Here is a 12,340-nt window from a genome sequence, read left to right on the forward strand (position 1 = left end):
GCAGGCCATCCTGGGTATTAATGTAGACAAGTATCCCCCCCAATTTAGGACTGTTGTTCAAAATATCCTTTTCGCTGCTAGACTATCCATAGCCCGAAAGTGGAAATGTGCAGATGTTCCCTCGCAGAGGGAGGTCATTCAACTTGTGGGAGACTCTTTTATTTATGAAAAAACCCTAGCCTACACTGAACTTAAAGTACAACAATTTCAGACCAAATGGTCGATCTGGAACGATTATTTCCCCAAACATAGTTTGAGCTGAGCCCAACTATAAGTGGGCGGCAATTGCGGGGTGGTCGGGGCGGAGGGAAGCTGGACTCGAAATGGGGGGTGGCAGCAAGTTCCGGGGATGGGGCACCCCCACCAAGCCATAGTAATTACTGCTTAAGGAACAATTGTGGAAATGGGTCACTTGTCCCTCCGCTCTCTCCCCTCCTGATCAGAAACTGTAGTAGCTTACAATCAGATGTTGGCTAACGAGTTCATTTACTAAAATTATCCCTACAACTGTTTCCATTTGGGGGCGGTAGGCCTCATATGTATGTTTTCTAGACGGCGTTTTATATTACTTGTTTGTTTGATGACATTGTAATTCTTCTTTCTATTGAACGCAAAGTTGTGCTATGTACATTGCTTCGTTTCATCGTACATGTATGTTATTCTTGTGTTTTTTTATTCTCTGAAAACCAAATAAAAAGAATTAAAAAAAAAAAAAAGATGGTATTGGATAATACTGGAACATATTTGCTGATAGCACCCTTGAATCCTAAGTCCTCCATGTCTTATTCTCTATTTATATTAAATATATCATAAAAATTGAAACGGAAAAACCATAGTGCTCTCTACACCAAATTCATTTTATTATAAAAAAATGTGATAAAAACACTCACAAAAGGTAGAAGTACATATCATCATATAACCACACTGATACAGATTTGATGAAATGACATCATGGACAATGACTCCTCTCACCTGTAAGCATTTTGCTCAGAACATGAGCTTCCTCAGCAGATTAGGGAGCCGTTGACAAACACACCCTTATATAATAGTCTATGTAATAGACCTTAACTCTTACTTGTATGAATTGTCCTAATTTGATAGGGTAGATGGGCAGGGCCTCATAGTGACTCCCATAATTGTGTCACATCGTATCACCCTATTTCCTTCTGCCTGTATGTACTAGATGTGACACTTCCATGTTCTCATGTAAAGCACTCAGAACAGCGCATGACCAGATATGACATGCTCACTGAATGCCCTGACAGTGAAACTACTTCCCCCTCTCTCTGCTATCTCTAATCAGAAGGAGAGGTGTATAGAAGGATACAATACTCCAATGAGGGTAAGACAAATTTATGAGGAAGGGCAACCAAATTAACTCTCTCCGAACACAAAATCAGATTAAATACTCATCCTCTACATAGAGGAAGCTAAACTGGAAATAGCCCATCAGTAAACTGCCCTCACTCTGAAACCCATTCCGCTCTACTCACTCTCTCCCTCATCATAGGAGGAGACATAGATAAAAACATATCTGAGCAATTCTGGGGTGACCTAATAAATATAATTTTTACTTCCCCTTCCTACATATCCATATGAATAAGAATAAAAAAAAATGCATACAAGAAAATATTACTTGTCAAATCCTATTCATCCACGGATGAGTTGAAACTCACACTATGATCTTGTTACAGGAAGCACTGATACAAGGTCAAAATTATCAAAACAAATAAAAATATATAAATATAATATAAAAATATATATCATTTAATTAAAAAATATAAACTATAGACCACAAATTTGATACTTAGACTCCTCACCTAAATTTAATATAGTATCACTCATTTATCACTAATGAGATCATTTAAATCAAAATCCGTATTCATCCCATGAAGGGCCAGAAGGATTCACGTTTACTTAATTGTCTGATATAATTACCTCCTCTCCAGTATTGCATGACTTTGCATGAATTATTTTTTCCTCCTAATATTACACTTGGAAGTTTTACATGGCTTACATCTGCCACAAGCATGAAAACCAATCATAGATGGAAAAGGGTAATTACCTCTAGACGGAATGGGAGCATGTACTACTACTACTACTGAAAATGGGCAGGAAAGAGGATCCAACAAAAAAAAAAAAGAAAAACACAATTCGGGGAAGGTACATATAATTTGAGTGGGACAAATCTTTCCACAAGTGAATTGAAGGTTCTAGATAAGGGCTTAAAATTCAGTTAGGAATCTTAATAAATTCCAAACATATATTAATATTCAGAAGTACATTCGTATCCTGAATATTAAAAAATATTTTTTAAACAAACCGATCCAGAATCCCACACCTCAATATGTAGACAATTTTACTAATCTAAGGAATAAATCTACCTTCAATCCCCCTGTAGCAAATAATAAACACGTAGAGGTGTTCCGTAATATTGTGTTCAATTATTTAGATTCTCTTAAGGTGAAGAAAGTTTACAATCCAGAGTATAAGAAAGGTATTTGTCAGTTAGAAGAAAGGAGAGACATCATTATAAGACCAGCTGATAAGGGAGGGGGGATAGTTCTTCTTATGAATAAAGAATACTGCAAAAGGGAAAACGAATAGCTTGCTTTTTAGCGCTCTGCAACACTACATGATATTTCATGTTAGATATGACCGTTTGCTATTCCAGTTCCAGTCCTTCAGTCTTCAAACCATATAAAAACCTAAGGAAAGTGGTCTTTTAAAATGTAATATTTCTCAATTTGTAATATTATATTACAGGAGTAGGGAGTCATTCATCCCCCACTCTCCTACACTCCATCCTCATCCCCAAGTAGGTTTACCTTAAATAAGGCACATGTTAACTTGTAAGGCACCCCCTCTTAATGACTAAGCTCCAGGGGCGGAGCAATATACATTGTGGTGTGGCCTGGTCAGAGTACATGCTGAGGTTGCCACTCCATTTATCTCAACAGAACACCTAGATGTACAGCTTCCAGGGGCTATCCTCCTTTCCTCAAGCAACCACAGGAGCCAGGACAGGCTCCATCCCTTGCCAGCACCCTAGCAGCAGTTACAGACACACTTTTGCACATTCCCCCTATTATCGACTCTGAGTCACACAAATATTTTTCAGGTCACAAGGCACCTAATATACCAATCTATATAGTGATTTGGTTGACCATTGAAAGCAATCAGAAAACATCCACTTATTACAAGTCACCCTTATTTTCTAATAATCCAGTTTTAGATTGAGCAATTTACTCAATGCAACAGGTTGTTAAAGGGTTTATATGCACATTCTTTGAAGCTTTGAGATGATATCAAATATTCCAGTGGTTCCATTTGCTCCCACTCTTCACTTGTAAAGTAGTTGTAAAGGAAAAATGTTTTTTCAAACTTACTTGCTCTGTGCAATAGAATTGCACAAAGTGGACCAATCCTCCTCTTCTTGCCCCCCCCCCCCAGCTCTCCTGGCTCCCCCTCTCTTGCTGGAGCCCCTTATAGGAAGCAAATTCCCATGGGGGCACCTGCTGCTGCATCTATTAAAATAGATAGCAGGACTCGACCTTAGCCCCTCATCACTGGGGTTGATTGGCTGCCGCTGCTATCAATTTGCTCAGGCAGGAGGGACAAAGCCACAGCTCTTAAGCACAACGCTGGATCCTAATGGGGCTCTGGTAAGTATAAGGGAGTGGTGAGGGAGGAGTCTGTGACACAGAAGGTTTAAAGCTTTTAAATCACTTTAACTATTATAGGAAACCCAATGTTTACATTAGGTTTGACAAACCCTATGGCATTTTGCTTTTTTTGGTATCCAACTCTTCTGGTTTCAAACCATATCCAACTTTAAAAAAATAGTATCTTCTCTCACCTAAAGACATTTTTTGTTACCTACAGGTAAAACTTTTTTTTGACCCAGTATTAAAAAATATACTACTGACCTAACAAACAAACAAAAACACCATTAGAATTTCCATGCATTTCTGGTCCACATTCCCTAGAATTGTTTGCATCTCATATTTACAATTACATGCATTCCACGGCTTTCCACCCCCATATGCAGTCTGAGAACAGGAATTAGAGGGGTGTTCTAAACAACAAGGATTAGAACTAAATATGGGAATCCATTTCTAAAAGTTCTAGGACTAAAACAGCCCTTGAAACAAAATATAAATTATTTACAAATCAATATTTAGTTCTGGCTAGAATTTACAAAGCCCTACCAACATACGGCTTTTCATGCTTTTTGGGAGTGTCAAATGGAAGTTACCTTCATACTATGTTGGAAATGTCTAAAAGTGAAGCATATCTGGTCTAAAATATATTGACAAATCTAGCGTGTCCTTGTCTCTCCTATGTGTAAGCATCCATAAAAAACAAAATAAATATGAGACCTATGGTAAAATCCAAATTAAATTGCTTATACACATCTTTACAACTGCAAAGAAAGTTATAATGCATTTGTGTAAAACACCCACACTCCCTTCAACCATCTTTTACAAAACATACACAGGGGTTAATTTACTAAAACTGTAGAGTACAAAAACTGGTGCAGCTGTGCATTGTAACCAATCAGCTTCTAACTTCAGATTGTTCAATTAAGCTTTGAAAATAAAACCTGGAAGCTGATTGGCTTCTTTCAGAGCTGCGCCAGATTTAGCATTTTCCAGTCTTAGTAAATTAACTTCACAGTGTTCTTTGAAAAACTAACTGCATGTACAAATGATAAAATGACCAAATTTGAGGCTTTTCTGGCCCTTATGGACAGACCTCTTTTTTACATCCACCTTTAACAGAGACTGATTCTTAAAAAAAAAAAATCAGATTCCAAAAACTTTCTGATTGCAAGCCTGTAAATCCTGGTACACACTATTAGTTTTGGTTGAACGAAAATAAAACTGTCAGCTCCGGTTGGAGCCGCTATACTAACTATGCAAAGTTTTTATAGCGATCTCCCTCGCTGAGCTATTGTCATGCTTATTTCTATTACAAGGGAGGTTTACATTCCTTATAATAGGAATAAAATGATAAAAATAAAATAAAATAAAAGGACAGTGTAAAAATAAAAAAATAAAAAGTTAAATAAATAAGGAAAAAAAAGGAATTAAAGTGCCCCGTTCCTGTGCGTGTGCCGTGTGCACAGATGCGAACGCATACGTATTTGGTGCCCGCATGTGTAAACGGGGTTCAAACCACAAATGTGAGGTATCGCCACAATTGTTAGAGCAAGAGCAATAATTCTAGTGCTAGACCTCCTCTGTAACTCTAAACAGGCAACATGTAAAATTTTTTAAAACATCGCCTATTGAGATTTTTAAGGCCATTCAATGAACGTGAGCAATTTTAAAGCATGACATGTTAGGTATCTGTTTACTTGGCGTAACATCATCTTTCACATTTAAAAAAAAAAAAGGGCTGACTTTACTGTTTTTAAAAAAAAATAAAAATTAATGTGTATTTTTTTAAAGTGCGTTTGAAAGACCGCTGCACAAATACAGTGTGACATAAAATATTGCAACGACTGCCATTTTATTCTCTAGGGTCTCTGCTAAATATATATATATATATATATATATATATATATATATATATATATGGATTGGGGGTTAATGTTTTCTAGCAAAAAATACTGATTATTTTTACTTGTAAAAAACAATTGTCAGACCCTGGTTTTAAAATGGTAACTTCACACTGCTTTTAAGTCTTTATACACTCTAATTTTGACAAGACTTTTACTTTATACACTGTACAAAAAATATTTTTTTTTTTTCTTAAACTCACCCTGGTTTATTTTGATACATCCACATGAAAACCTAGATTTCGGCTGCTTTCTGTAGCGCTTTTCTTTTTTGCATCAACTGTCCAAAAATACAAAAGAGTTTGAGGGTTCTCTTTGACAAGACATGGATAATACTAGCTAGAATACATCACAAGAGAGTTTTCTACTAAGTTTTCAGTAAAGCTATATCAGAAACAGACATATCTGGCTTTTTCTAACATCTGTCATTTACTCTTATAAATACAGAGTTTCATAAATTCTCTGCCAATATACGATAGAGAAAAACATTTAAAAATTGTGAGTTTTCCCATAGCCTGGCAAGTAAAGGAAACTTTCCATTAGAGCCATACCTTTTACTGCCATGTCTAACATCCTTCTAAAAATGCCAGTCATCTGGCTGTCATTTTCATCAGCCAGCTTTACTACTTAAAAAATTTGGGCAGTTTTGGGACTTTAGATGAGACACCGGCGAGCACTGCTCAGCGTCTCCATTCCTGTATATAACAGAACTGAAGAGAAAAAGGGGAACTGAAGAGAAAAAGGGGATTAAAGAAGGTGTGTGTGTGTGTGTGGAAACCAACCGGCCCTTAGTTTGCTATACTTACCCACCAGTCTGCTGATAAACCAAATAAACCTGTCTAACATAATAGGTTAAAAACAGGGGTTTAGTTAACACACATTTACAAACGCATGTATAAGCTGCAGGCCACTCCACGGCACCCTGTGTATCCTGCAGTCCTAACACTTCCTAACACTACTCAACTACTCAGCATAAATATTAATTTATGCTGTGATATTCACTTTTCTTTGGTATTCCTGTATAACAATAATAATGTTAGTTTATAATATAGTTAACATTTATATAAGGAGAGTTTGATGTCTCAAGTGCACCAGCCAAAACGTCCCAAGGAGCCCCAATAGGTGCGGGGGAAGAGGAAATGCCCAAATCATGTCTCACTGACGGGTGTGGAGGCAAAACACAGTATACATCGATAGCGTGCCATAGGTAGGGATGTATCGGAGATTTAACCACTAATAAGGTAAGTAGATATGAGGGGTGATGTTCAGAGATATAGAAAAAGATTTGTGAAATCTAGAAAGGGCATGCTTGTGGATGCAAAGCTTCAAACCAGAGAGGTGTTTTCATATAATACAAAAAACATACCTAAAGCTGCAACAGCGTCCAAGGGATAATTTAGGGTAAATAAACAACATATATTGTTTATTCCCAAATATTGGGTTACGGCAACACACCTTATTGTATCTAAATAAAATCAAAAGGGAAGAATATATCTAAGTAAGTCTTCACAAAAAGATGGAGTAGGGGACTATATTAGCCCCCTCCAGTTATTTAGAATTAAATTGTATGATATCACGTACCCAATTTGGTAATATAGTATACATATACTGGAGGACATATTCAAGGGCCTTCTATATGTCCCAGGTATTTAAGCAGAGCACCAAAGGCTCAAGGGGGCAGGTTCCAGAGTAGTCCACAACGGATTAAACAAGGTCTAGATAAAAAGATGGTAAATACATTTAGGAAAAAAGAGAGGCAGGGGCATATGTATCGAACGACACATATAAGTACCATAGCACGTTGCAAAAGTTGTCAAAATATATGAAAACACAAGAACATATAGAACAAGAGAATATATCTAGAAACAATCTGTTCTTTTATTTTTGACATAGATCCTATGTCTTGAGTTCGTCCGCATTGAACCTTCAAGCCGCGAGACCACCAATCAGTCCCTATCAGAATTTTGTCACCAAAGTTGACAATACTGCAAAATTTTATTGTACTAGAGAGGATGTGAAGTCAAATAGTTAAATCATATCCAATCCTACACATAGATACAGAACAGGAGAAGACTGATTCCCTAGTTAGAAAAAAGATATTGAATGGACTTATGTTTATCAACCTAAAAAGGGCTTGTAGGATAGTGCTTCATTAATCCCTGGAGGTTTAGTGGCTTCTAAGGTCTCTATCCAGAGAGTCTCCTTTTTGATTTTTATCCCAGTCCCCACCACGGGGGTCTGGGGGTATTACCTCCAGAACAAAAAATGAGACAACAGTGTTGTCATATCTGTGGCGAAGGCCTATGTGGCGGGTCACGCTGGTTTGTATAGTACCTCTCTAGGAGTAGTAAGTATGGTCTCCTATTCCTTGACTGAGTTTACGCTTGGTCTTACCTACGTAAAACGCTCCGCAGGTGCAAGTCATCAGGTATACCAAACCCTGAGTGTTGCAATCCGCGAATTGTTTTGATTTATGCCATTTCCCATTAGGCAACTTAATGCCTTTACCGGCTAGAACCCGAGGGCATTTGTTACAAGTCTCACATGGATAGGTGCCCTTCCTTCCATGTGGGTATTCCTCTTGAGTAATGTAGTGACTTTTGGTGAGCTGATCTCTCAAGGAGATAGCTCTCCTAAAGACCAGATTAGGTTGAGGATTAAGATATTTGGTAAGAGTGTAATCTTGGGTCAGAATTGCCCAATGTTTTTTCAAAATGTTGCGTAGAAGAGCTTCATGTGAGGAAAACCTGGTGATAAATCTTACTGTGTTTTGATCCGTTTTAGGAGTAGTTTTATATAGCAATTATGCTCTAGGGCATGACTTGGCCCGATTGAAAGCCCTTCTAAGGAGGGTTCGGGAATACCCCCTGGCCAATAGGCGAGTTTGAAGTTGATTCGCCTGAGTTTGAAAGTTGGCATCGGTCGAACAATTTCTCAAATATTGGGCATAAGGGATACTTTTAATTAGGGGGGTGGGATGGGCACTTGCTGCGCATAGAATGGTGTTACCTGCACTGGGTTTGTGGTAAAGATCTGTGTCAAGCTCACCATTAGGCAGAATGCTGATCTGAAGATCCAGATAATCGTTCGTTATCAATCGTATGGGTAAATTTTAGATTGTAGTTATTTTGATTAAGAGCAGCAATAAAGCGCAATAAGTTGGAATGTGAGTCGGTCCAAATGATTAAAAGGTCATCGATGAACCGGTGCCAAATGAGTATATATGGCATCCATTCATCCATGTCCTCGCTCGAAAAGATCATCCGCTCCCAACCACCCAGATAGAGATTGGCATAGGAGGGTGCGCAGCAAGTGCCCATCGCAACCCCCTGTGTTTGTAAATACAGTTCTTCCAGAAATGTGAAATGATTTCTGGTCAGTACAAATATATATATACCCAATATTTGGGAATAAACGATATATGTTGTTTATTTACCCTAAATTATCTCTTGGACGCTGTTGCAGCTTTAGGTATGTTTTTTGTATTGTATGTATTGTATGCAAACACCTCTCTGGTTTGAAGCTTTGCATCCACAAGCATGCCCTTTCTAGATTTCAAAAATCTTTTTCTATATCTCTGAACATCACCCCTCATATCTACTTACCTTATTAGTGGTTAAATCTCCGATACATCCCTACCTATGGCACGCTATCGATGTATACTTTGTTTTGCCTCCACACCGGTCGGTGAGACGTATGATTTGGGCATTTCCTCTTCCCCCGCACCTATTGGGGCTCCTTGGGACGTTTTGGCTGGTTCGCTTGAGACATCAAACTCTCCTTATATAAATGTTAACTATATTATAAACTAACATTATTATTGTTATACAGGAATACCAAAGAAAAGTGAATATCACAGCATAAATTAATATGTACCCCTGAAGAAGCAGTAAGAAAAACTGCGAAACATGTCGGGTTCTTCCGGTAGTTGTATCGGATATATTAATTATTAAGCACTCTAAAATGTACTCCTGTATTTATACCATTGTATGTATATCTTGTGCATTTTTATGCATGTCATTTTAAATTTTGGATGAATAAACTCTACAAATTTTAATATATTTTCTTTTTTCATATATTGTTCTATATAATTGAGCTAAGTACAATTTTAAAATCCCTATTGCCCACACAAGCTCCAATTCCTCCTTTTCTAGTCTATCAATTTCCAGGAAGGTTTCTTCCTTCTATGCCTTTAGGGGGACAGGCCGTATCGCCTGGACCTGCCTCCCCTCTATCTTTGGGTTCTTTCCCAATTACTTTTTATTTGACTCTAAGGGATGTCGGTACAATTTAATGAGAATCAACTATTTCAAACACATCTTAATCAGATTAATCCAATAGTATAGATGGTAAAGGCAAATTGGGACTTTATATGATACACCAGCCTGTAAAGCAAGTGTCTCCATCCCTGATAACATAGAAAATATGGGCAGTTTTGGGACTTTAAATGAGACACTGGTGAGCACTGCTCAGCGTCTCCATCCCTGTATATAACAGGGATGGAGTTTGCACCCTATGGCTTTTACATAGCCATTAGTTTTTCAATACCAGTCATGGAGGGGAGTAGGTTGGGGGAGGATTGGGCCATCTCCAAGCTCACCTGTTTCCCATCCATCCATTAGCATTCATGTACTTCCATGTTTCAGACACTCAGGTTGAGTAGTGTTAGGAAGTGTTAGGACTGCAGGATACACAGGGTGCCGTGGAGTGGCCTGCAGCTTATACATGCGTTTGCAAATGTGTGTTAACTAAACCCCTGTTTTTAACCTATTATGTTAGACAGGTTTATTTGGTTTATCAGCAGACTGGTGGGTAAGTATAGCAAACTAAGGGCCGGTTGGTTTCCACACACACACACCTTCTTTAATCCCCTTTTTCTCTTCAACTTTACTACTTAAAGGGACTCTGTCAGCAATTTCTGTATATAAAGTATAAAAGTATACAATTCTGGCACCTAGAAACTGATAAAAAATGATTTATAAAGCAGTAATAAACCAAAAACTAAACATGAGATATATGGAAGGTTATCGATCATTAGATGTAGTGGTTGCATTAGTTTTCTTTTTTAAGCTTTTTTGCCTCTATTTTCACCTGGTGATCTGGCCAGTAACAAACTTCCTGTATTAGACTGCCTGGACTCTGAATGAAGGATCACAGAGGCACCTTTGGAAAGCAGAAATTATTAATTTGAGGGGAGTGTTAAGCCTAGTATACATGGGCTGAATGTCTGGCGATATCGGCCAGTATATTGAACACCCGTGTGTATGGCAGCAGGTCCAACAGAAGCCGGCTGTTCAGCCAGCTTCTGTCAGACGTGCGTGCTGGAAAACCAGAAGCCAACTGGTTCCTGATTAGCACTCTCAGTCAATGGCGGGGGAAGATTGCTGTACTAACATCGGATTGTTAGAACAGCATCTCCGACCAGAGATGTTAATGTTTTTTTTTTTTTTTGCTCAACCCAAGGGGGTCGAACAAAAAAAGCTCATGGTGTGTACTAGGCTTTAGGTGCACAGTAGATTTAAATACAATAACAACTTGAAGCTGAACTCCAGCTCACATTTTATAAGCAGTTGCAGCAAACAGTTTTTTCCTTTAGAGATAAAGGTTTTGCATAACTAAATTAAAGCTGATCATTGTAAGCACTCAGTCAGTGTTAAATGGATTATTTCAACCCTGTAACTGCTACATTTGCAGGGCAGCTTGTTCCAATGAAAAACAACAGACTTACTACCTAGATCACCAGGTGAAAATAAAGGAAAAAAGGCATAAAGAAAAGGAATACAGTCGTATCTAAAAATTGGTAAGTGTTTGCTTTTAGGTTTAATATTGCTTTAATGAACGGCATCCATGATCAATGATCCATGTAGCACAACCCCCTGAAGAGGGTGATTGGGTCCTTCTGTTCCTGGTGCTGGCGACCCTTTAAACGGAACCACACCCTACAACAAAGCATTAAGCTAAGAGAATGGTTACTCATTTGGGCCATGTAAAACAACAGCAGTAACACTAAAGCATGACAATTTAAACAGTATCCCCCAATACCACAAATTGCAAGCAACTTATTAAACAGACCTATAAATGGATTACAGCCTCTCTGAATACAACTGCAGCCTGGTTCTTGCAGATTCTTGATGCAGTGGAAGCAGTCCTGAATGTAGCAACAATAAACCTGTATGCAGGAGTAGGTGTCCCACTCAATTGGGATTGCAACAGGGTGCATTTCATTTGGGTCTCTAATTCTAACAATTATAGCTCCTGGCAGGTGGATTCCCACACAAAGCAACAGACTGAGCAGCACTGGTATCTCACAGCAAGAATGCAAGAAAATGATTCCTCACTGGCACGTCTCTGACTGGTCGCAACTGCTGAACAGCTTATCCATCCTGCTGAAGATGATCTTCAACTCAACTCAGCGGAGTCACAGTACCTCTCTGGTAGGGTTGCCACCTCATCCTTTTAATCCAGGACACATATTAATTAGACAGGTTCTGAGGCTGATATAATGCCCATAAGGCACCAAGTGAGTTTAAGTATCCCCTTAATTAGCCACAGAACTTGTGTAATTAATGTGTGTCCTGGTTTAAAGGGATGAGGTGGCAACCCTACTCTCTGGGTTCTCTCCCTGAAGCCCTGCAGCTTGTGTTCGCTGTTCGTGAGATCCAGACTCAGTTCATTCTCTCCTCAAAACCTGAAGATGATATGCGGTGCATACTAGTACATTAGGACTTAAATCTGCAGGAGGACCCATTTTATTTTTTTTTATTTTTTTTTTTG

Source organism: Pelophylax lessonae (genome assembly GCF_965119305.1).
Source record: "Pelophylax lessonae genome assembly, chromosome: 3".
Classification (NCBI taxonomy): Eukaryota; Metazoa; Chordata; class Amphibia; order Anura; family Ranidae; genus Pelophylax; species Pelophylax lessonae.